The following is a 23826-nucleotide window of genomic DNA, read 5'->3' as shown; positions in this document are numbered from 1 at the left end:
CCGACCAATCAGATCGCTTCTTTCATTTTTCAGAGGCCTTTTCAAAAATTAAAGAAGCGATCTGATTGGTTGCTATGGGCAAATCAGCAACTTTTCCTCTGGACAGATTTTGATAACTCTCCCCCTATGTAGTTACATGTGGTATGGCCATATTGGAGATACACAGCACAGTACAGATCCGTACAGTAAAGGAGTTATACTTCATGACAGCAGCAACGAATTGGAGTCAATTGACAGAAAAATGTCCTTAGACTAATATAGTTACCAGGTAGCCATATATGGAGTACAGCCTATTAGCAAAACTAAGGCCAATAATTTTGTAACAATTATTGGCAACGTTCACATCTGCATTCCAAGCTCTCTAACAGATTTAAAAGAATTGACACAGATGGTTCACTGCACAACAGACACCGATGGGTCCCATTGACTTTGAATGGGGTTTGCCAGGTTGCCGGGGGGAAAAACACAGACCTGCATTATATTTTTCTCTGGGTCATTTCAATGGATTCTGTGAACAGAGCTTCAAATGCAGATGTGAAGGAGCCCAGAGCCATGAAACTCTATGTGTATCTGGTGTTGGAGGCCAAAATTACAACAGACCTGAACTGGTTAAAGTAATATAATGAAAATTGTTAGGAAATGAATTTCTGTGCAAATATATATATATATATATATATATATATATATATATATATATAACTTTAAATGGGCAGCATTGTTACAAAGTTATATCAAACATTTTTATTGGTCGGGGTCTGATTGTTTAGACCTTGACTGATTGGTCGGGTCTGGACAGTACGATCACGACTGAACTTTTGCCATGTCATGTTGTTTGTTTTTTAATTGGTCAGCATATGCAAAAGGACTATTATAAATACGAAGGTGAAATGCAGATGCAAACACAAAATTGCCAGCAGCAAACTGCAAGCGCTAAGATATATGTATACTGTGAATCGTTTTGCATTACTACTATAAAAAAGTTGTCGTTCTTAGCATACCATGTGATCAAATTGTGTGTGTCATTCCATTGCAGTAAGGTCACCTCATCGCGGTGGACCCTACACTATAGATATGCCTCTCCTGGGCTAGCTCTAGGCATATCAATTTTGGGCATGTAGTGCACAACCACGATGGAGGCAGAGCCAGCCATTCCCCTACATGCTATACGGGGGAAAAAACGAAACTTTGACTTGACATTTTCCATGAAGCGCGATTGATAGTTTGCTGCATCAAGGTCTGTAACATGTTACATAGTTACATAGTTACATAGTTACATAGTTAGTATGGTTGAAAAAAGACATACGTCCATCAAGTCCAACCAGGGGATTGACGGGAAGGATGTAAGGGGATAAGGGAAAGGGATGTAGTTTTATAATTCTGCATAAGCATTAATGTTATTTTGTTCCAGGAATGTATCTAACCCTGCTTTAAAGCTGTTAATTGTTCCTGCTGTGACCAGTTCCTGAGGTAGACCGTTCCATAAATTCACAGTCCTCACGGTAAAGAAGGCGTGCCGCCCCTTTAGACTAAACCTTTTCTTCTCCAGACGGAGGGAGTGCCCCCTCGTCCTTTGGGGGGGTTTAACCTGGAACAGTTTTTCTCCATATTTTTTGTATGGGCCATTTATATACTTATATACGTTTATCATATCCCCCCTTAAACGTCTCTTCTCAAGACTAAACAATTGTAACTCCTTTAATCGCTCCTCATAGCTAAGATGTTCCATGCCCCATATTAGTTTAGTCGCGCGTCTCTGCACCCTTTCCAACTCCGCAGTGTCCCTTTTATGAACAGGCGACCAAAACTGAACAGCATATTCCAGGTGAGGCCGTACCAATGCTTTATAAAGGGGGAGTATTATGTCCCTGCCCCTCGAGTCCATGCCTCTTTTTATACATGACAATATCCTGCCGGCTTTGGAAGCAGCAGCCTGACATTGCATGCTATTCTGTAGTCTGTGATCTACAAGTACACCCAGATCCTTCTCTACCAGTGACTCTGACAGTTTAATCCCCCCTAAGACATACGATGCATGCAGGTTATTAGTACCCAGATGCATAACTTTACATTTATCCACATTGAACCTCATTTGCCAAGTGGATGCCCAGACACTTAGTCTATCCAAGTCATCTTGTAACTTATGCACATCCTCTATAGACTGTACCGTGCTACAAAGCTTGGTGTCATCTGCAAAGATAGAAATAGAGCTGTTAATACCATCCTCTATATCATTGATAAATAAATTAAACAGCAGCGGGCCCAGTACTGAACCTTGGGGTACACCAGTAATAACCGGGGACCAATCAGAGTACGAATCATTGACCACCACTCTCTGGGTACGATCCATGAGCCAGTGTTCAATCCAGTTACAAACTAAAGTTTCCAAGCCCAAGGACCTTAACTTACCTGTCAGATGTCTGTGAGGGACAGTATCAAACGCTTTGGCAAAATCCAGAAACACTATATCCACAGCCATTCCTCTGTCAAGGCTTCTACTCACCTCTTCATAAAAGCAAATTAGATTGGTTTGACAACTTCTATCCTTAGTAAACCCATGCTGGCTATCACTTATAATACTATTATCCCCTATGTATTCCTGTATGTAATCCCTTATAAGTCCTTCAAACAATTTACCCACAATGCACGTTAGACTTACCGGTCTATAATTGCCTGGCGAAGACCTAGAGCCCTTCTTGAAGATTGGTACCACATTAGCCTTGCGCCAGTCCCTTGGCACAATACCAGACACCAGAGAATCTCTAAATATCATGAACAAGGGTACAGATATTACTGAACTTACCTCTCTAAGAACTCTTGGGTGTAGTCCATCCGGCCCTGGAGATTTGCTTACATTTACTTTACTTAACTTACCTTGTACCATCTCTACATTAAGCCAGTTCAGTACATTACATGATGTGTTACCAGCACTGACCTGTCCAATGTCAGCTCCTTCTTCCATAGTATATACAGAACTAAAGAACCCATTCAGTAGCTCCGCCTTCTCTTGATCGCCCGTGACAACCTCCCCATTATCATTATTAAGGGGTCCTACATGCTCTGTCCTTGGTTTTTTTGTATTTATATATCTAAAAAAATATTTAGGATTAGTTTTGCTTTCTTCGGCCACCTGTCTCTCATTTTGAATTTTTGCTGTTTTTATTACATTTTTACAGATTTTATTAAGCTCCTTGAACTGTTTAAATGTTATCGCTGACCCATCAGATTTGAATTTTTTGAAGGCTATTTTTTTGTTGTTTATTGCTCTTTTAACCTCATTTGTCAGCCATGTAGGATTTAGTTTTAATCGTTTATATTTGTTCCCCTTTGGTATATATTTAGCTGTATAGTTATTTAGAGTTGATTTAAAGATGTCCCATTTACCTTCTATATCAGTATTTGAGAACACCTCCCCCCAGTCTATGTCCTGTAGTGCAGCCCTCAACCCAGGGAAGTTTGCCTTTTTAAAGTTATATGTTTTTGCTTTCCCCGTCTGTCTTTGTTTTCTACATTTTAAGTCAAAAGTAACTATATTGTGGTCGCTATTACCAAGGTTTTCCCTCACAGTTACATTACCAACCAGCTCTGCGTTGTTGGAAATGATCAGATCCAACAAGGCATCACTTCTTGTTGGGTCCTCCACAAACTGGCCCATAAAATTATCCTGCAATAAATTTAGGAATTGTCGCCCCTTTGTAGTTTTAGCCAACCCCGGACCCCAATCTATATCTGGATAGTTAAAATCTCCCATTATTACCACTGTACCTGCCCGGGCGGCCCTCTCTATTTGTTTATACAGCCGACCTTCTATCTCTTCAGTGATATTAGGGGGTCTGTAGATTACACCAAATATTATTTTTTCAGTATTTCCCTCCTTTTGTAATTCTACCCACAATGATTCCACATCCTCAGAATCATCACACACTATGGCATCGTTCACACTGACTTTCATACCACTTCTTACATACAGACAGACTCCACCACCTTTTCTGTTCATTCTATCCTTGCGAAACAATGTAAACCCCTGCAGATTGACAGCCCAGTCATGCGAGGAGTCCAGCCATGTCTCAGTGACCCCAACTATATCAATATGTTCCTCCAGTATCAAGGCCTCAAGCTCCCCCATTTTATTTGCTAGGCTTCTGGCATTTGTGAACATACACTTTACATTTCCATTAAGTTTTACACATATAGTCTCACTAATGGGATTTTCAGAGTTATTGGGGTTAATGTCATTTTTTGAGTTATAAGGGCTAATTGTACTATTTAAGTTATTGGGGCCAATGGGATTTTTTGAGTTATTGGGTCTAACGTTATTATTTAAGTTATTGGGGCTAATGGGATTTTTTGCGTTATTGCGTCTAACGTTGTTATTTAAGTTATTGGGGCTAACGGTATTTTTTGAGTTAATGGGGCTTATTGTAGTTATTGAGTTATTGGGGCTAATGGAATTTTTTGAATTATTGGGATTACAATTTTTCGGGCTACATTTATTTTTACAGCTGGTTTGTAACGCATGAATCTCCTTATCCACTGTTCTTAACCTCCCCCCACAGGACTCCTCTCCACCCGCCATTATGTCCTGACCCCTCTCTAACCTATCCATCTCACTGTCTGCTTTCTTTGCTTTATTATCCTCCCCCCACTCACCTAGTTTAAATACTCAGCCACCCCTTCCAGGATTCTCTCCCCCAGCACAGCGGACCCCCTTCCATTCAGGTGCAAATTATCCGTAGAATAGAGTTTGTACCCCAATGAAAAGTCAGCCCAGTGCTCTAAAAACCCAAACCCTTCCCCCTCACACCACGACTTAAGCCATGCATTTAACTCCCTAAGCTCCCGCTGTCTTTCCTGCGATGCGCATGGCACAGGAAGTATTCCAGAGAACACAACCTTAGAGGTCCTTCCCTTCAGCTTGGCACCTAGTTCCTTGTAATTATTCTTCAAGGACCTCCACCTACCATGTATTCTGTCGTTGGTTCCCACATGGACCACGACAGCTGGGTCATCCCCAGCCCCCCCTAGTAATTTGTCCACCCTTTCCACCACATGCCGAACCCTGGCACCAGGGAGACAGCAAACCATTCGGTTGAGGTGTTAAATGTTACGTTACAGTTTCCTATATCTTTAAGAAATGAAACTTAAATATGAGATCACTACAGAAGATAGGATGATCGGGGGGGAAAAAGAACACAAATCCTTAGAAAATCTGATACAAACAATATCTTTTTGCTGTAAACAATACTGCTATTAATATACATTATTACAATATTGATGGTTTGCATGGCAGCTTTAATAAGATTTTCCATCAATGAATTGATCATCATAGTATTAAAACTGAGCTTAGTCCTATCTGCAGACAGCAAGACCGGTTGAATCTCACATTGCTGGTGTTCCCTGATGACACTGTATTAACGGTGAAACATGTCAAGGGGTATTGACAAAGGTTTATACTGTGGGGACCGCGGATCCTGAGTCCAGTTGTGATATATACATACTGCTTGGTGTTACTATTAGTCATCTTTATATTTACATTGTTTTATACTGATTGTAGCAGTATGCTGGCTACCTAGTATTTTTAACAAGTTATAGACAATTATGGTCTTAGAATCTTGGGCATGTTGCTCTATAGTTATTTAGTCTCTAGCTAGTCATTGCCTTTTGGCTACAATTTGGGCTACATTAACATGTAGACAATCAATTTATAAGATCTTTGGGGCTAGCCCATTTTTTTGCAAAACAAACATAATTTTACAAAATATCATATTTAAAGGGGTTTTCCAGGTTTTATTGCTTTTTTATAATCGTGACTGGGATGCCAAGTTGTCTTAAAGGGGTACTCCGCTGCTCAGAGTTTGGAACGGGGCTATGATGTCACGAGCTGCCGGCTCCAGCATTTGGAAGAGTTTGTTCCAAACGCTGAGCAGCGGAGTACCCTTTTAAGTGATTTTCCTGCTTTTCATGTGTGGGGTGGATTAACCACTTTGTGATTTCTTGGTTCCCACAAGGTTTAGCATACCTCCAGTCTGTGGATGACTGTAGTCTCGAGCCTTTCCAAGGATCCTATTTGGCTCGGTACAACCTCTGATCACAGGGGCGGCGGCACATAGAGCTGGAGCGCACACATTGTCAAGGGGGCTTGCTTGTCAGGGAAGACAAGAAGAAGCCAAGCCCCCTGTGATCAGCTGTTGTCTCGAGCCGAACAGGATCCTGGGAAAGGCTCGAGACAACAGTCATACACAGACCGGAGTAATGCTGAACCTGGGGGTTCATGAAATCACAAAAAAGGGGTCAATTCACCTCAAACATGTAAGGCACAACCTTTTTTGGTCCAAAGGTCACATTGTCAGCTCGTACCACTCCCAAGAGCCTCAATAAAACTTAAATAAGAATTTTTATCTGGGCCACTTATAGCATATATGTTGGATGTATATGTTGCAGATATGTGAGGGTTCCACTTATAGGACTTTGACTTATTGGAAGAATGAAGGTCCTTTGCTCCTTCCTTTAGCACTCCAAGAGAGGAGGCGGTCAATGTGCCAAACACAGCTATGTATAGTGCAGTTCATAGGAGTTACACAAAAAATTGTTCCTCCCATAAACAACAATACCAAGAGCTGTATTCATGCACGTCTACCTCCAGGTCTCATTTCTTGCTCTCAAGAATGCCAAATAGATACAATTTTCCAAATATGGGGTCTCAGAGATGGCTGAGGACCATACAGATTGGCATTGGGGGCCGCATGCTGTGACCCTTGCAATAGTTTGTAGCCTGGGGTGTAGATATAGAGGGTGTAGAGGTAGCGGTCGCACCAGGACCCTGGAGTCTAAAAGGGCCCCAAAGCACATCTACCCCATAAGAGACCAGTATTATAACTGACAAATGGGGCCCTGTTGAAGATTTTGCATCGAGCCCAGAAGCTACAAGTTTGGACTTGGTCTGTAGCTGTAACTTGACACGGTGTGATTCGAAAAGTCTTCATGGAGCCTTTGTCGAAAAATACCTATTACTGTTTTGTCTGGTAAATGACATTGAGGTTTCTACTGATGGCCTTGTCAAACTCTTAACCATCAGCAATCTAATGTACCCTGCGGATCTAGTCTTTATTAAAATGGACCAATATGAGTGGTTTTAGGTATCTTCTATGGCAGGTGTAGACTCTCAGTTACTCTTGCTTGCTCCCTTTTCATGGCACAAAAGACTACTTTCTAGAGACAGGCTGCAAAGGAACTGGGCTCTAAGATATCACCATGCACAAGCATATACTCTATCAAGACCTGCACCACAACGGGGGGAAAGGTCAAGTGAGGAAATGCCAAGTTATTGAGGGGGTCTCATTCGCATTTATGGCACTGGAACATTTGCATAATGCGGTTTATAATGTCCTCTGAATTCAATTGTGAAATTCATGGATTAGGTTACGACGTCAAAGCTCGTACATGAAGTTACAACGTCGCAACTCGTACATTTTTTCTTTCTGCACAGTTGGTCGACATCTAAATAAAACAGGAAATTCTCAGTAAGCGCTAGATACTTTCTTTGTTCCAGAGGAAGTTGTGGCCTGTTTTGCAACTGACGTTCTGCTTGAGTGTGTAACTTTCATAACAGTGAAGTGGAAGGTGTCCCTCTGCCAGTCCCTTAACTATAACGCAGCCGGTCAACATCAACCCTACCAAGATCCGTAGAGCGATGGGATTTTCACAGGTAAAAGCTTTTTACATTTTTTTTTGATTGAGTTACATTTACAAAGATCTATACCAAATGTTTATATTTTAGTTGGGTTTAAGGCAAATACTTTTGTTTGAAATGTTTTTCAGTAATACAGGTTACTGAATATAGACATTAATTTCAACCTGCAACCCTACACAGTGTGGCGGTCATCTATATACTAGGAAAGTCTTTGTTAGCTGGTAGACATAGGGGAAGTTTTTGTGTCTTGGACACAGGGGAATGACAATTTTGTGTCTTGAAAATGTTTTTGTTTTTTTTTGCTTTTTAATTGTATGAAGGTAACTAAACATATCAATACTAGATCACTTAAGATGGATTTTAGTTTAGGAATTTTTGTCCCTGAATTTGAGGATAATCCACAACTACCTAGCAGGGGCTGCATTGCCTTCCGCTGGATCAACACTGCGGAATAATGGATTGAACTAGATGGACTCATGTCCTTTTTTAACCTGACTATCTTACTTACTTTTTTCTATGAAATTTTTAGTCAATGGCCAAACATATTGATCTAAAAGCAAACAAAAAAAAAAAAAAAATAAAAAAAAAAAAAATATATACATATATATATATATATATATATATATATATATATATATATGTATATATATATATATATATATATATATATATATATATATATAGCTTTTCAAATGTATGAATTTCTTTAAACATATGTGTACTAGATATCTTGAGATGGATTTCAGTCTAGGAATTTTTGCCCCCTAATTTAAAGGGTATCTTTCATCAAAAAAACTTTTGATATATTATAGATTAATGTATGCAGAATAACTTTCCAATAGCATGTTATTAAAAAATATGCTTCTTTCTATTTAATTTTCCACTTTGAAAAAATGACCACAAGGGGTCTCCCAGCCAGTCCTTTTTTATAGATTTCAGACTCATGCAGGAGTCCTAAATCTCAGACTGCAGCCGGGACACAGACAAACTCCCTGACAGGGAGCAGTGCTGATCTTGTCTGTGTCTCGGCTGCAGTCTGAGATTTAGGAGTCCTGCATAAGTCTGAAATCTATAAAAAAGGACTGGTAGGGAGACCCCTAGAGGTCATTTTTTCAAAGTGGAAAATTAAATAGAAAGAAGCATATTTTTTAATAACATGCTATTGGAAAGTTATTCTGCATACATTAATCTATAATATATCAAAAGTTTTTTGATGAAAGGTACCCTTTAAGGATCATCTACAATTACTCAGCAGGAGCTGCTTTTGCCTTTCTCTGGATGAACACAGCAGAATAATGGATTGAACTAGATAGACCTGTGTCCTTTTTTAACCTACGTTAGGATTCTAACTTTTTTCCTATAAAATTTGGCTTAAAATATTCAAAAAAGATAGAAGTCTGTCTCCAAATATACTGTTAAATAGTACAGTATCGTAAGTGATACACAGATTTGAACACCAAATATCAAATGTATAACTCTAAATGTTAATTACATTAAATATAAGTTATTTTAAAAAGAATTCATTATTCTGGAAAGAACGTCATATAAGTGTAGGTAATCTTACATTTTACCAAGTTTATATTTTCTTAGTTAAGTTAACTGCAAAATTCTTTGAGCGTTCTGCCGCCCAATACAAACGTATGTCTCGGTTCATAAACCCTCTATATTATAAACCAAATAAAAACTGAAAGTAAAAATGCAAAAAATATCAAAATTATGTAAAATGTTTAGGATGTTGTTGAAAATTAATTTAAATCAAGCATGTATCAATGTTTCACTGTCCACATTTCATGTCCAAGTCAATATCCTGACTTTAGTAATAAGAAACACTTTCCTAGAAATTAAATTTTTTACAAATTTTTTGTAATTTTAGAATTGCCGATGTGGTTTATGGGCCATTTCAGAGGCCCCTATTCTCTTTTTCTTTGGTAAAGCAAACTCTGATTCATGTCTAAATTAAATGCACAACATGTTGTAATATTCTGTGTTTAATATTAAAGGGGTATTCCAGGGAAAACTTTTATTTATATATCAACTGGCTCCAGAAAGTTAAACGGATTTGTAAATTACTTCTATTAAAGAATCTTAATCCTTTCAGTACTTATGAGCTTCTAAAGTTAAGGTTGTTCTTTTCGGTCTAAATCCTCTCTGATGACACCTGTCTTGGGAAACGCCCAGTTTAGAAGAGGTTTGCTATGGGGATTTGCTTCTAAACTGGGCGGTTCCCGAGACATGTGTCATCAGAGAGGATTTAGACAGAAAAGAACAACCTTAACTTCAGAAGCTCATAAGTACTGAAAGGATTAAGATTTTTTTAATAGAAGTAATTTACAAATCTGTTTAACTTTCTGGAGCCAGTTGATATATATATATAAAAAAAAAAGTTTTTTCCTGGAATACCCCTTTAATATAAAAAAAATACTCTGGTTGTGGATGCACATGTATTATATGTATAATCACTAAATATATGAGCAATGATATTGCGATGATTAAACTTGTACTAAATAAGATATTTTGGACTAAATATAACATTTGTTACTGACACATTTTGGCGGGCACTGTGGCTGGAATTTTTTAGGGGGACTGTGGGGTGGTCTATCTGTGTAGTTGTACATTAAAGGGGTACTCCGGTGAAAACCTTTTTTCTTTTAAATCAACTGGTGGCAGAAAGTTAAAAATATTTGTAAATTACTTCTATTAAAAAATCTTAATCCTTCCAGTATTTATTAGCTGCTGAATACTACAGAGGAAATTCTTTTCTTTTTGGAATGCTCTCTGATGACATCACGAGCACAGTTCTCTCTGCTGACGTTATTATAATAATAATAATAATAATGTTATATTTATTGTTGTCCTTAGTGGGATTTGAACCCAAGGCCCCAGCTCTGCAAGGCAGCAGTGCTAACCACTGAGCCACCATGCTGTCCTTAGCATAGAACTGCTATGCACGGTTGCTAAAATGGACAGAGATGTCAGCAGAGAGCACTGTGCTCGTGATGTCATCAGTGTTCCAAAAAGAAAGGAATTTCCTCTGTAGCATTTTTTCACGTAACTTCGGCGCAATACTTTGGCGCAGTGTCTTTTTTGCGCCAAAGTTTGGTGCATCTTCTCCACTGTCATTTTTACAACTTTCTCAAAATCACACGGTCCTGTGTGTGATTTCAACTTTAGTCAGTAATTCCTCATTTGCGCCAATTTGCGCCGGGATTTGGCGCAATTTTGGCGCAAATCCCGATTTTTTGGCGCAAATCCCGCCAAGAAATAAATGTTGCACATGGAAAACACACTTAGCAATGTCAGAAAATGTAAAGGCGTCAAAATACATTAAAACATTTTTCTTGTGAAAGCAGCGACGCCTCCAGGGCTGCGCAATACTATCCTGCGACATAGTTGTCTCTGAGGAACCTTCACCCTCCGTTGACCCAGCATTGGACGTGGCCGCACAGGTTCAGGAAAGGTAAAGCACTAAAGCAGTAGTCTCCAACCTGCGGACCTCCAGATGTTGCAAAGCTACAACTCCCAGCATGCTGGGACTTGTAGTTTTGCAACATCTGGAGGTCCGCAAGTAAAAAAAAAACTACTCAAGTTGAAAATAAAATCTATTTCACATGGTGGCTATAAAGAGTGTTGAGCGGCATAGGCCATATTCGAATTTGCGATATTTCGCGAATATATGGACGAATGTTCGTCATATATTCGCTAAATTCGCATATTCGTAATATTCGCGTTTTATTTTCACATATGCGAAAGTTGGCATATACAAAAATTCGCATCTGCGAAAATTAGCATATGTTACTTTTCGCATATGCGCAAATTCGCACGCCAGTCTCGCACAGTAGTAATAGAGCCTTCTTTGCACCAGGTAGTGTTGAGCGGCATAGGCCATATTCGAATTTGCGATATTTTGCGAATATATGGACGAATATTCGTCATATATTCGCTAAATTCGCGTTTTATGTTCGCACATGCGAACATTTGCGTATGCGGAGATTAGCCTAAAACAAAATTTGCATAAGCGAAAATTCGCAAATGCGAAAATTAGCAAATGCAAATTTTCGTATATGCGAACATTCGCACGCCAGTCTCACACAGTAGTATTAGAGTCTTATTTACACCACACAAGCTGGAACCAGAGAGGGGTGATCACTGTGATGTGTACTGTGGAAAAAAAAATTACAAAAAAAACCCCCAAAAAATGAATATTCGTAATTACGAATATATAGTGCTATATTTGCGAATATTGGCGAATATGCGATATTCGCGAATAAAATTTGCATTGCGAATATTCGCGAGCAACACTAGCAATAAACCTCACAAAAGAAAATAACTCACGTCGCTTGCTGATATACTGCAGGAGGGACCCCGAAATGGCTGCTCTACAGGGTAAAATACGCGTCCTCTGTGGCGGTAAGTTCTGTGTAAATTGCGCTGTGAACGGCTGATTTCAACATTTGAGCCAAAATTACTAACAACTTGCACCAAATGATAAATTTGGCGCATGTCCACGAAAACCAAAGTGATAAAAAAAAGGGTAAAAAGAAACTGTCAACAGGCAAAATTGATAAATACCCCCCTAAGTGAATTAACCAGATATACCTTGTAACTGAGGGGTCGTGAATTTATTTGGTGACATCTAATTTACATATCAGAAAAACATTCAGACAGTTTAGAAATTATGGGGGGCATTTACTAAGGGGTTTAGTCATTTTTTTCTGACTATTTTTGGCGCAAAATTGTCGCAATTGCGCCTACCCTATAAATTGTGCGACTTTCCCTAGCAAGAGCTAGAAAGTCAAAAAAAAAATTCCCGCTTAATTTACGCAAGTTTTCACTTTTTACTTGCAGTGGTCAGGAATTTATTAACTGAGACAGTCGCAGTTGCGCAATAAACTGTCGCAACGGCCATAAAAATTGACTAAATTTACTCCAGCTCCAACATGGAGCAGGAAAAGCTACTGCCGCCCGGGCTCCGACATACTTTCTCCCCGCTACCCTCACTGCGCTACCGGGACACTACAGTGATTTATATCCCCCCCTCTCACCTGCCAGCGCCACACAACTTCCATCTGTCTGCTGTTGCAAGACTACAAGTCCCAGCATGGCCTTACAGTGAGGACACGCTGGGAGTTGTAGTCTTGTAGCAGCGGGAGCTGAGCGGCGCGGGCGGGAGACAAGGGGGGGGGGTAGCGGGGAGACCGTACGAGGAGCCCGGGCGGGAGACAAGGGGGGGGTGGGTAGCGGGGAGACCGTATGAGGAGCCCGGGCGGCTGCACTGTAATGTCAGCCCGGGCTCCTGCCCTGAGAGCCATAGGCTTTGGCTGTCCAGGCATGCTGGGTGTTGTAGTTTTGCAACAGCTGGAGGGCCACAGTTTGCAGACCACTGGTGTGTGGTCTGTAAACTGTAGTCCTCCAGCTGTTGCAAAACTAAACAGCTGAAGGGGACCGGCGAAGAAGTTCACTTACCCTTCCGAGGCTCCAGCGACGATCGGTGACGGAGATCGTCGCGCGGCACTGTCGCGCGGCAGTTTCGTGCGGCAGTGTCGTGCAGCGCTGGATCCTACGGAAGCCGGTAAGTTGCGCAAGCTTCCCAACCAGGGTGCCTCCAAATGTTGCAAGACTACAACTCCCAGCATGCCTGGACACCCTTTGGCTGTCCGGGCATGCTGGGAGTTGTAGTTTTGCAACAGCTGGAGGCACCCTTGTTGGGAAACACTGGCCTAAAACAGTGTTTCCCAACCAGGGTGCCTCCAGATGTTGCAAGACTACAACTCCCAGCATGCCTGGACAGCCATTGGCTGTCCGGGCATGCTGGGAGTTGTAGTTTTGCAACAGCTGGAGGCACCCTTGTTGGGAAACACTGGCCTAAAACAGTGTTTCCCAACCAGGGTGCCTCCAGATGTTGCAAGACTACAACTCCCAGCATGCCTGGACAGCCATTGGCTGTCCAGGCATGCTGGGAGTTGTAGTTTTGCAACAGCTGGAGGGCCACAGTTTGCAGACCCCTGGTTTGTGGTCTGTAAACTGTAGTCCTCCAGCTGTTGCAAAACTAAACAGCTGAAGGGGACCGGCGAAGAGGTTCACTTACCCTTCCGAGGCTCCAGCGACGATCGCTGTCGGAGATCGTCGCGCGGCAGTGTCGCGCGGCAGTGTCGTGCAGCGCTGGATCCTACGGAAGCCGGTAAGTTGCGCAGGCTTCCCAACCAGGGTGCCTCCAGTTGTTGCAAGACTACAACTCCCAGCATGCCTGGACAGCCTTTGACTGTCCAGGCATGCTGGGGCTTGTAGTTTTGCAACATCTGGAGGCACCCTGGTTGGGAAACACTGTTTTAGGCCAGTGTTTCCCAGCCAGGTTGCCTCCAGATGTTGCAAAACTACAACTCCCAGCATGCCTAGACAGCCTTTGACTGTCCAGGCATGCTGGGACTTGTAGTTTTGCAACATCTGGAGGCACCCTGGTTGGGAAACACTGTTTTAGGCCAGTGTTTCCCAGCCAGGTTGCCTCCAGATGTTGCAAAACTACAACTCCCAGCATGCCTAGACAGCCTTTGACTGTCCAGGCATGCTGGGACTTGTAGTTTTGCAACATCTGGAGGCACCTTGGTTGGGAAACACTGTTTTATTCCAGTGTTTCCCAGCCATGTTGCCTCCAGATGTTGCAAAACTACAACTCCCAGCATGCCTAGACAGCCTTTGACTGTCCAGGCATGCTGGGACTTGTAGTTTTGCAACATCTGGAGGCACCCTGGTTGGGAAACACTGTTTTAGGCCAGTGTTTCCCAGCCAGGTTGCCTCCAGATGTTGCAAAACTACAACTCCCAGCATGCCTAGACAGCCTTTGACTGTCCAGGCATGCTGGGAGTTGTAGTTTTGCAACATCTGGAGGCACCCTGGTTGGGAAACACTGGCCTAAAACAGTGTTTCCCAACCAGGGTGCCTCCAGATGTTGGGAAACACTGGCCTAAAACAGTCACCCTGGTTGGGAAACACTGTTTTAGGCCAGTGTTTCCCAACCAGGGTGCCTCCAGATGTTGCAAAACTACAAGTCCCAGGTTGGGAAACACTGTGCCCGGCCTCCGCCCCACCTTACTGTAAGGGCATGCTGGGAGTTGTAGTCCTGCAGCTGGGGGCAGGGGACAAGCTTGTCACATTTATTATCACCTGCTCACACATCTCCTGCACCACACAACTACAACTCCCAGCATGTCCTCACTGTAAGGGCATGCTGGCAGTTGTAGTCGTGCGGGGCGGGAGATGTGTGAGCAGGTGATAATAAATGTACTAACCCATTTTTTTGTTTTCTTCTCATTTCAGATCCGTTTATCCTGTGGACTCCTTCGGATTCGGTGGACTACTTCGATGACCAGCGTTTTTCTTTGTTTGATTTTAATAAAATGGTTAACGAGGGCTTGTGGGGGAGTGTTTTTTGTAATAAAAATTTTTTAAAACCTGTTGTGTTTTTTTCTTACTTTACTAGACAGGCTTAGTAGTGGAAGCTGTCTTATAGACAGAGTCCATTACTAACCTGGGCTTAGCGCTAGCCACAAAAACAGCTAGTGCTAACCCCCTATTATTACCCCGGTACCCAACGCCACAGGGGTGCCGGGAAGAGCCGGTACCAACAGGCCTGGAGCGTCAAAAATGGCGCTCCTGGGCCTAGGCGGTAACAGGCTGGCGTTATTTAGGCTGGGGAGGGCCAGTAACAATGGTCCTCGCCCACCCTGGGAACGTCAGGCTGTTACTGTTTGGTTGGTATTTGGCTGAGAATAAAAATAGGGGGGACCCTATGCGGTTTTTTTTTTTAAATAAATAATTAAATATATTAAAAAAACGCATAGGGTCCCCCTATTTTTATTCTCAACCAAATACCAACCAAACAGTAACAGCCTGACGTTACCAGGGTGGGCGAGGACCATTGTTACTGGCCCACCCCAACCTAAATAACGCCAGCCTGTTACCGCCTAGGCCCAGGAGCGCCATTTTTGACGCTCCGGGCCTGTTGGTACCGGCTCTTCCCGGCACCCCTGTGGTGTTGGGTACCGGGGTAATAATTGGGGGTTAGCGCTAGCTGTTTTTGTGGCTAACGCTAAGCCCGGCTTAGTAATGGACTCAGTCTATAAGACAGCTTCCACTACTAAGCCTGTCTAGTAAAGTAAAATAAAAATAAAACACAACAGGTTTTAAAAAAAATTTATTACAAAAAACACTCCCCCACAAGCCCTCGTTAACCATTTTATTAACATCAAGCAAAGAAAAACGCTGGTCATCGAAGTAGTCCACCGAATCCGAAGGAGTCCACAGGATACACAGATCTGTAGAAGAAGTAACCAAAAAAAAAAAAAGTGTAAGTACATTTAGGGAGAAAAAAACTGTGTTAAAAAAATGTAATAAACACACACACACACACACACACACACACTAAACGCCGTTTACCACTTCTGAGCCATGACTACAATTTACAGTGATCCCTCAACTTACAATGGCCTCAACATACAATAGTTTCAACATACAATGGTCTTTTCTGGACCATCGTAAGTTGAAACCAGACTCAACATACAATGCTACAGACAGTCCAGATCTGTAAAACGTGTCAATGGCTGGAAGAACCAACCAATCAAAATGGGCATTCACTGGTAAAACCCCTGTATTACTGAAGTGTATGCACTGACTGGTATTACATGTTCTGTACACTTTACCTGTATCAGGGTTAGCTGCTCTTTTGGACACCAGGTGAGGGCAACTCCATTACTTGTTTTGGACATTGCCTGTACTGTACAGGACCCCTGAAGAAGCTCCTGTCCTCTACATAGACCAGTGTTTGCCAAGCAGGGTGGCCCCATTTTTTGCAAAACTACAACTCCCAGCATGCCCGGACAGCCTTTGGCTGTCCAGGCATGCTGGGAGTTATAGTTTTGCAACAGCTGGAGGCTCCCTGCTTGGGAAACACTGACATAGACAGTGATTACAGCTCCCAGCAGATCTTTATTACTTTTATATGTAAGGATTTGCTTTATCTATATCAGTTATCTACTTATTTTTCTTTGTCACTTTTTCCTATTTTTGGATGACATTTTGGTGCCTTTAGAACCAATTACCCTGTTTCCATAGAGTTATGGTCTCAACATACAATGGTTTCAACTTACAATGGTTTTCCTGGAACCAATTAATATTGTAACTTGAGGGACCACTGTAGTTATTGAATTATTTAGATGTGGTGAAAAAGCTAAAAAAAACTCAAAAACAAAAGATCCAGAAGGAAACCAGCAGCCAAACCTATTCAGACAGCTGGAAAAAGGAACAGACTATTTTTTCTACTACATGAAGTAAATTTCCCACTTTTGCCTATGTGTGCCAAATTTATTAATGCCGTGCAGCAATTTAGTAAATTTGTCGCACATAGTCAAAAATGAAGTAGAAAAAAACAGGGTAAAAACCAGACTACATAGTAAAAGATTAGTAAATGCCCCCCTATATTTTTATATGTTTTACATACAGATGTAGCTGAGGTGAATTTGTCATTGGTTTACAGTGTTTCGCAAGATTCTCTGAATTAAAGGGGTATTCCAGGCAAAAAGTTTTTTTTATATATATATATATATATCAACTGGCTCCGGAAAGTTAAACAGATTTGTAAATGACTTCTATTAAAAAATCTTAATCCTTCCAATAGTTATTAGCTTCTGAAGTTTTCTGTCTAACTGCTCAATGATGATGTCATGTCCCGGGAGCTGTGCATGATGGGAGAATATCCCCATAGGAGCTGGACAGCTCCCGGGACGTGAGTCATCAGAAAGCAGTTAGACAGAAAACAGCAACTCAACTTCAAAAGGTAATAACTATTGGAAGGATTAAGATTTTTTTTTATAGAAGTAATCCACAAATCTGTTTAACTTTCCGGAGCCAGTTGATATATATAAAAAAAGTTTTTGCCTGGAATACCCCTTTAACAAAAATAAGCAAATCTGCAGGATGGCCCATAACTTGGGTTTCAGAGCTTTCATTTAGTTTAAAAAAAAAAAGAAAAATATCTAGAGCTCCTATGAAAACCATAAAATGAGAAAATAACTTGTCTTGCACTTCTCAATATTGGCACATCATAGCTTTTACTCCTGATCAGAGAGACAACCATCACAGACACACAGACATGTCAATCCCTTACACTGTAGGGCAGAAAAGGAAGGTGAGCGCCCTCTGCCTGACAGGGACTGACATAACTAGAACTGACCTCCTATACTAGACCACCAGGGAGCCTAGAATTAAAGGGGTACTCCAGTGAAAACCTTTTTTCTTTTAAATCAACTGGTGGCAGAAAGTTAAACATATTTGTAAATTACTTCTATTAAAAAATCTTAATCCTTCCAGTACTTATTAGCTGCTGAATGCTACAGAGGAAATTCCTTTCTTTTTGGAACACTGATGACATCACGAGCACAGTGCTCTCTGCTGACATCTCTGTCCATTTTAGCAACCGTGCATAGCAGATGTATGCTAAGGGCAGCATGGTGGCTCAGTGGTTAGCACTGCTGCCTTGCAGTGCTGGGGACTTGGGTTCAAATTCCACTAAAGACAACAATAAATAAAGTGTTATTATTATTATAATAACGTCAGCAGAGAGCACTGTGGTCATGATGTCATCAGAGAGCATTCCAAAAAGAAAAGAATTTCCTCTGTAATATTCGGCAGCTAATAAGTACAGGAAGGATTAAGATTTTTTAATAGAAGTAATTTACAAATATGTTTAACTTTCTGCTACCAGTTGATTTAAAAGAAAAAAGGTTTTCACCGGAGTACCCCTTTAAGTACTAACATTACTACTTTAGAGAACCCTAGACCATATATTATCATTATCCTCCTGACTTGGAACACCAGGATTGCTGGCCTTAAACCCTTTCACTCAAGGGCATGGCTATGGGGGTGCAGGGATAGCAGTCACATCGGGACTTTGTGCCTAAGGTAAGAGACCAGTAAAAAATGGCACATGGGGCCCAGTTGCAGATTTTAAATCAGAACCCAGAAGCTGCAAGTTACGCCTCTGCTTTCACTTCCACTGACCACAAGGAAACTCTATTCTACTAAGGTACCACTAAACCACCAAGGTTATTACCATCTTCTCCTGACCTGTTTAATCATCTTGACAAATCAAAATGTATTAACTCTTAAGGCCTTGTTCACATCAACGGCCGTCACACCCCCTCCCATAGAATTGCGTTAAGGGGGCGTGGTTGGGACATCACGAGCCTCCGCCCCGCATCGCCAGTCATCCGTCAGGGAAATTTGCCCTGTGCACTGGATGCCTGGGGTGCCACAGCCGAGATCGCGGGGGTCCCCAACGGTGGGACCCCTACGATCAGACATCTTATCCCCTATCCTTTGGATGTCTGGGAGCAGAGTACCCCTAGCTTTTATGTTGCACATGCAAGTGGCGGTGGCCCTGTCTGTTTTTCGTACGTCCCTTCTGTTCACCACTGATAAGATGACAAAATGACAAGACGACCTCCACAAGATAAACAAAATTTCTTATTTGTCTGTGATTTTTTTTTAAGCCGGGGGAACTTTTACAGTTCACATACAAGGAAGCTTATGTGTTCATATCAGTATATCAGTATTCTTGGCAATAGGAAAATATCACTTAAAGGCGTAGTCCAATGCTTAAAAATGTATCCCATATCCAAAGGATAGGGGATAAGTTTCAGATCATGTGGGGTCCGACTGCTGGAGGGGCGTGTCGACCACCGCACGAAGCGGCGGTTGACACGCCCCCTCAATACAAGTCTATGGCAGAGCCGGAGCGCTGCAATCTCCAGCTCTGCCATAGCGATGAATTGAGGGGGTGTGTCGGCCGCCGCTTTGTGCGGTGGTCGACACACGCTATCTGGCCAGCAAGCCGCACAGAGAGATCGCGGGGGGCCCCAGCAGTCGGACCCCTCGCAATCTCAAACTTATCCCCTATCCTTAAGATAGGGGATAAGTTTTTCACCACTGGACTACCCCTTTAAATGGCTTCCCAATGGGTCTGTCAAAAAAAATATATATATATATCAGCTATCCATGATTTTTGGATAAGTTGTCCAGAAAACAGAAAAAGTCAGGTTACAACCCTTGTCAACATAACACTGACAGATGATCTACTCAGCCGTGCCTCCAGGCATTGCTCCTTTATGCCATAGCCAGGGAAACATTGACTCAGAAGACCTGGCAGCCTTTATTAAGTCCCTGTGTACCATGGAAACCCACCAGCACCCACCGATAGTGTCACGGGGGGGGTTGATGGAGTGACAGAGCCTCTTTACATGCCGCGATCATGATTCGACTGTGACATGTAAGGGGTTTAAAGAGGCATTCCGGGATACTCAACTCATCCCCTGCCCATGGAGGATAATTTAAGGAAAAGTGGGTTGCCAGGCCCGGAACAGGAGATTGCCGGGGGGTCCCAGGGGATTTATCCCCTAGCTTGTGGATAGAGGGTAACTTGAGTTCCTGGAATATCCCTTTAACTACCAATGCAAGGGAGCTAAAGGCAGGAACCAGGCATGGCCCCTACACAGTGAATGGAGTCTTCTGTCCCTACTCACAATGTAGATTCAAATGCAGGAAGATCTGCAATATAGCTAACCTCTGATCAGAAATCAATGGCCAATCCTGAGGATGAGCAATCAATATGTGGGGTCGGAAAACCCCTTTAACTTCCCAGATCACTGTCTGTAGCTGCTAAGACGGAACATTACCAACCACGCAGCTAAACGTTATGGTGGGCCACATCTGTCACATAGAGAGGTTGCCTGGAGGGTAAATGCAGGGCCCCAAGCTGAACTTTTGCACCAGGGCCCATGACCCTACTCCTCTAGCTTGTAAGGTGTACATGTAGGAGGACAGCTTACTGAAGCAGCAAAAGCTCAAGTCAAAGTCAGATATCGAAAGACATTTTCAATGGCGGGTTTTCTGGTTTTCATCTCATTGTGCTCAGCGATGCCTACATGACACACCACACAATTCTGTATTGGCGCCGTCCCAAGTCTCCACCCGTAGAGTACCCACACACCGCATAGATCTCCCCTTATACATTTTTCATAGTCACTTAATAAAACGTGCCAATGTAGCCAAATGTTGATTTTAACAATTTTCATACTTAAATAGATGATGTGGTACATAAAAATAGGATCAGCCTCTACCAGAACTCCCTCGGCACTTGCGCCCGTTTACTAAGTGCATGAGGAGATACAGTACGTTCATTTTAGCAAATATATTCATTTATTTAACAAGATTTTTAATGGTCGTTTGGAATAACTCTAATCTTTTTGTATACTAATATTATTGTGATTACCGTATATACTCGAGTATAAGCCGAGTTTTTCAGCACGATTTTTTGTGCTGAAAACACCCCCCTCGGCTTATACTCGAGTGAACTCTCCGCCCTCAGTGGTCTTCAACCTGCGGACCTCCAGATGTTTCAAAACTACAACTCCCAGCATGCCCGGACAGCCGTCGGCTGTCCGGGCATGCTGGGAGTTGTAGTTTTGAAACATCTGGAGGTCCTGAAGGGGGGATGATGACAGGGTAATGATGAAGGGGGGATGATGAAGGGGGGGATGATGATAGGGTAATGATGAAGGGGGGGATGATGACAGGGTAATGATGAAGGGGGGATGATGACAGGTGATGATGATGAAGGGGGGGATGATGACAGGGTAATGATGAAGGGGGGGATGATGACAGGTGATGATGATGAAGGGGGGATGATGACAGGGTAATGATGAAGGGGGGATGATGACAGGGTAATGATGAAGGGGGGATGATGATAGGGTAATGATGAAGGGGGGATGATGACAGGGTAATGATGAAGGGGGGGATGATGACAGGTGATGATGATGAAGGGGGGATGATGACAGGGTAATGATGAAGGGGGGATGATGAAGGGGGGTATGATGATAGGGTAATGATGAAGGGGGATGATGACATGGTAATGATGAAGGGGGGGATGATGACAGGTGATGATGATGAAGGGGGGATGATGACAGGGTGATGATGATGAGGATGTTAATGATGGGGGTCTGGATGATGATGGGGGTCTGGATGATGACATGGGGGGATGATGTATTTCCCACCCTAGGCTTATAGTCGAATCAATAACTTTTCCTGGGTTTTTGGGGGGAAATTAGGGGCCTCGGCTTATATTCGGGTCGGCTTATACTCGAGTATATACGGTAATAATTTTGTGTTTTTATAGTATTGTTCATTTATGTGTTTTGGATTTATTAGTGCTTGGTGAATATCCTAATCCTAATTGATGCAACCACTGTGTGCAAAATATTTCTGTAGCTATTTAATGTCTGTGCCTCACTGTCTCTATATCAGCACCAAATCCTGATGAAGGGCCTTCTTCGGGCCTGAAACGCGTTGATTTGTGCTTGGAATAAACACTATCTTTTATTCATTTGGTCTACATTGTTGGACTGACTACTTCAAGGGGTCTAGCGCTCTGAATAGTTCCATTTCTTGTGCCATTTGATGCCTATACCGGACCAGAAGACACCTGGGATCGGGGGAACCGAGCTGCAGGACCCCATTGTATCTTACGTGCGCATATAGATATTGTGCTCCACAGGGGGAGTATCTACAACCAACATTTCTGTACCTGTGTCTACCAGGGGCGCTTTCATGTTCCTTTTTTTCTTCTTTTTCGCTGTTTATAGATTATATGGGAAAGGTGATTTTTGGATCTCCTATGACCCCGACCTTTTATACATTGCGTATGTTATTGAAGTCTCTATACTTAGCTTTTGTCTATTATTAGATTGTAAGCTCCAGTGAGCCGGGGCGTCTCACATTCTAATTTTAGTTATTGCTAGAAAAAAAAAAGAGATGCAAAATAATTGGCGGTATAGTTTCCATACAAAGTGCACAGACATAATAGGGAGGGGCATGTCCGGGCATGGTGGGAGCTGTGGTTTTGCAAAAACTAGAGGAACACTGTTTGGAAACACTGCCTTAGATCAAGGAAAATTGCTACGGTCAGGGCCGGCTCTGCTTACAGGCAAAATAGGCAGCCGCCTAGAGCACTCTCTTGATGGGGGGCGCCACTCTGCCTGCTGCAGGAAAGTTAGACAACCAGCATCCAAACCACTCCCTCAGCCAGCAGCATGAGGAGGAGGTTTGTTGCAGTGTTTCACCCCAGTAGTAAGGAGATTACATGAGGAGGAGGATTATTACAGTGTGTCTCCCCAGTAGTAAGGTGATTACATGAGGAGGAGGTTTGTTACAGTGTGTATCACCCCAGTAGTAAGGAGATTACATAAGGAGGAGGTTTGTTACAATCTGTCACCCCAGTAGTAAGGTGATTACATGAGGAGGAGGTTTGTTACAGTGTGTGTCACCCCAGTAGTAAGGAGATTACATAAGGAGGAGGTTTGTTACAATCTGTCACCCCAGTAGTAAGGAGATTACATGAGGAGGAGGTTTGTTACAGTATGTCACCCCAGTAGTAAGGAGATTACATGGGGAGGAGGTTTGTTACAGTGTGTCACCCCAGTAGTAATGCGATTATATGAGGAGGAGGTTTGTTACAGTGTGTCACCCCAGTAGTAAGGAGATAACATGAGTAGGAGGTTTGTTACAGTGTATCACCCCAGTAGTAAGGAGATTACATGAGGAGGAGGTTTGTTACAGTGTGTCACCCCAGTAGTAAGGAGATTACATGAGGAGGAGGTTTGTTACAGTGTGTCACCCCAGTAGTAAGGAGATTACATGAGGAGGAGGTTTGTTACAGTGTGTCACCCCAGTAGTAAGATTACATGAGATGGAGGTTTGTTACAGTGTGTCACCTCAGTAGTAAGGAGATTACATGAGGAGGAGGTTTGTTACAGTGTGTCACCCCAGTAGTAAGATTACATGAGATGGAGGTTTGTTACCGTGTGTCACCTCAGTAGTAAGGAGATTACATGAGGAGGAGGTTTGTTAAATTATGTCACCCCAGTAGTAAGGAGATTACATGAGGAGGAGACTTGTTAAATTATGTCATCCTAGTAGTAAGGAGGGGCATGTCAAAGGGCGGGCCAATGGCAGAGTCAAGGGGGGCAGAAAAATTAGCTTCCGCCTAGGGTGACAAAAATCCTTGCACCAGCCCTGGCTACGGAAGCGGAAAATTG

General features: G+C 42.5%; 2 protein-coding genes across 4 annotated transcripts in view; one reads left to right on the top strand and one right to left on the bottom strand.

The window, feature by feature from the left end:
- The window catches only part of TG (thyroglobulin), a 249246-nt gene that overhangs the window by 83846 nt on the left and 141574 nt on the right, over positions 1-23826 (bottom strand). The gene's annotated exons all lie outside the window — the stretch shown is intronic.
- Positions 7606-23826, top strand: part of SLA (Src like adaptor) — a 59721-nt gene continuing 43500 nt past the window's right edge. For both annotated transcript variants that reach the window (XM_056522796.1, XM_056522795.1), the window contains exon 1: positions 7606-7702. The gene's annotated coding sequence lies outside the window, so the exon portion shown is untranslated. The remainder of the gene's footprint in view (positions 7703-23826) is intronic.

The sequence above is a fragment of the Hyla sarda genome, chromosome 5, assembly GCF_029499605.1.
Source record: "Hyla sarda isolate aHylSar1 chromosome 5, aHylSar1.hap1, whole genome shotgun sequence".
Lineage (NCBI taxonomy): Eukaryota > Metazoa > Chordata > Amphibia > Anura > Hylidae > Hyla > Hyla sarda.
The sequence above is the reverse complement of the archived record's forward strand: the minus strand, read 5'-3'. Positions and strand labels throughout refer to the sequence as shown.